Here is a 3,062-nt window from a genome sequence, read left to right on the forward strand (position 1 = left end):
ATTTTGAAAATGATAATGATAATTACATGTTTTATGAAAATATAATAAAATGTTAGATTTAAATATAATTATTAATCCTATGTATATTTTTAAGAAAAAATAATGTATATATAAATTGATAATTTTCGATTTTGATCGAAGATGTTTTATGTTCAATGAAACCATGCTTGATATTATAATGAAAATATTAAAAGTTTTGGGATTATGCTTATTTTTCTAATGATTTTGAAAAATAAAATATTGAGCATGACAATTGCGTATTAACTCTTAGCACTAAGTATGATAAGTTAGATTCACTTAATCATTTTAATTGAAAATGATCATGTTGTTGATTTAATGATGCATAGTGATTTGAAATCTTATGTTTTGGAATTACATGTTATATTTTTTATCTTATATCTTTCATGACATGACTCCTTTGTATTTATAATTTGTATATCTCATTATATAATTGAATCATTGATGCAAAAAAGAAAAATGCATTACTACAACAAACAAAATGATTTTGATTAAAAATACTTTATGAAATCATGCTTGATGAAATAATATAATGATGATTTGAAATCATGATTAATGAGTTTATATTTCGAAATTATGCATGATGATCTTTGTGATGATGAATTTTGCTTTTAAACAATGATGCATGTTTTGATTTGGTATAAAAACTTGGATATGCTTGTAAGAAACCAAATCACTTAAATTGAAACAACTAAAAAGAGGAAAGCATTTTTCTTGAAAACTTTTTTTCTCTATCTTATCGATTTTTCACTAAGAGATTGATAAAGTTATTTATGCTATTTTGAATCTCTTGAAAGTGATTTTGATTATTTGAATTTGAAGGAGTTCTTACCTATATCGTGATTTTGATTCCTCGGAATTAAAGCTTGAAATCTTTTATGAATCAAGATATCTTATTATGTATTCTCATATCTTCTTATTAAGATTTATCCAAATGAATCATGGTTTTTTTCTTGATTTCTCAGAATTTATAACATAAGATTATCTTTGAAGATCATTGACTATTTAATCTCCTAAGATTTTTTTTGTTATTTACTAAAAAGGAGATTTGTCAAGATGAATCATTTACGAATTGATCTTTCTTGATCTTTCATCTTTTATGTCATGATTTTCATATGATTACCTTTGTATTTATGTGATGCTTAGAGCATTGATGTAAGAAGGAAATGAATTGCACCATTAAAAAATTCTCCTCTTCTTCCTTCTTGTTTATAATGAAAAAGGGGAGAAAGAAAATCGTTAGTATCTCAAGAGATTGATAAATCAATTTATGTCATTTTGAATCTCTTGAAAATGATTTTGATGATTTGAATCTAAATGAGATTTTTTTTCAATCGAATCGTAAACCTTCTCTTGATTTCTTAACTTAGAGATTTTCTTTTATGAATCAAGATTTCTTGCTCTTTATTCTCGTATGATTCTTGCATTTTGTATAAGAGAAAATTTTCTATATGAATCACGTCTCTTAGTATTCAAATAATCTTTGATATTATATCTTTCATGCCATAATTTATTTATGATACTCCCTTACATTCATAAATTGTATACGTCATCATATTTGATTTAAATTTATCTTTGTCATAATGTGAAAATTAGAAAAAGAATTATAAAATTATATTTTTCCATTCTTTTTTACAATGACAAAGGGGGAGAAATAACTCACTAGCTTGTATGTTCTAAAATGATGTAAAATTTGCTAGCTTGCATATGCAAAATTTGTTAGCTTGCTTGATGTAAAACTTACTGTCTTACTAGCTTGCTTATCTCAAAAGAGAAGCAAGAATTATTAGCTTGCACATCTCAAGTAGAAGCAAAATTACTAGCTTGCACTTCTCAAAAGAGAAGAAAGAACTTGTTATCTTGAACATCATCAAGAATTACTAGCTTGTAATCTCAAGAGAAGCAAAAGTGCTATCTTGCCTATCTCAAGAAGCAAAACTTATAAACTTGCATATCTCAAAAAAAGAAACTAAAATTACAAACTAGCTTGTATGTTATAAAACTTGCATATCTAAAACTTGGATAGTTACACTTTTCCTTTTAGTTAATAACAAAGGGGGAGAAGTCATGATGACAATCATGCATAGGATGATATACTTGGATATTTTGATTATGCATGAGTTTATATTGTATGCAATGATAAGATAAATTAGTTATGTCAATATTCATGATGCATGCAATATTGAAGTACTTTTATGTTTGAAAAAATTACATGATTTTTTGAATTTAAATGTTCTATCAGTATGACATATTGATAGAGAGAGTTTGTTTAAAATTCGGAAGTTTGTTTAAACTCCTTCATCAATAGGTTGTTATCATAAAAAAGGGGAGATTATTAAATCTTAGATTTTGATGATGAAACCAATTGATAGTATTTATAATTTAATTTATATTTTGAGTGACGCAGGAAGCTTCGATTAGGGAGAGATAATTAAAGTAGGAAGAATCATGTTGGGTCGGAGTGGAACATATCAGAAGATTGGACGTCGAGCCAAAGGATCGATCGACGTATTGACAAAAGGTTTCAGGCTATGAGTTCAGGAATTAGGCCAAAAAGAGCGGAAATTATACCAAAGAAAGTGGAGTTGCAGAGGTTAACTGGTCGATTGGGCAATAGGCTGCAAGAGAGGACGATGCACCGAAGAATCAGACGAAGCGTCAATGAACCAATGACATGCTGGATAACATTTAATTCAAGCTTTGTAATAATTGTCTAGATTGAAGTAGGTTTTAAGTGTGCAGGATTAACTACGATAGCGATTAAGGTATAAAGCAAAATGAAGTCCCGGAGTCAAGAATGAGATTTCATTGGGAGTTCAAAAGTTCGTCGGAAGTCCGAACGTTCGTTGAAAGTTCTACTAGAAATAATCGAGAAGTCCAAGAGCTTGCCAAAGAAGCTCATTAGAACTCGTCAAGAAGAATATTGTGAAGTCTAGGAGCTTGCTGGGAGTCCGTTGAAACATTGCCAAGAGATCGTCAGAAGTTCGTCGGAAGCTCACCGAAAGAAACCTAGACTTATTAGACTTATTTAGCTTACTATATAT

Source organism: Musa acuminata, chromosome BXJ2-1, assembly GCF_036884655.1.
Source record: "Musa acuminata AAA Group cultivar baxijiao chromosome BXJ2-1, Cavendish_Baxijiao_AAA, whole genome shotgun sequence".
NCBI lineage: Eukaryota > Viridiplantae > Streptophyta > Magnoliopsida > Zingiberales > Musaceae > Musa > Musa acuminata.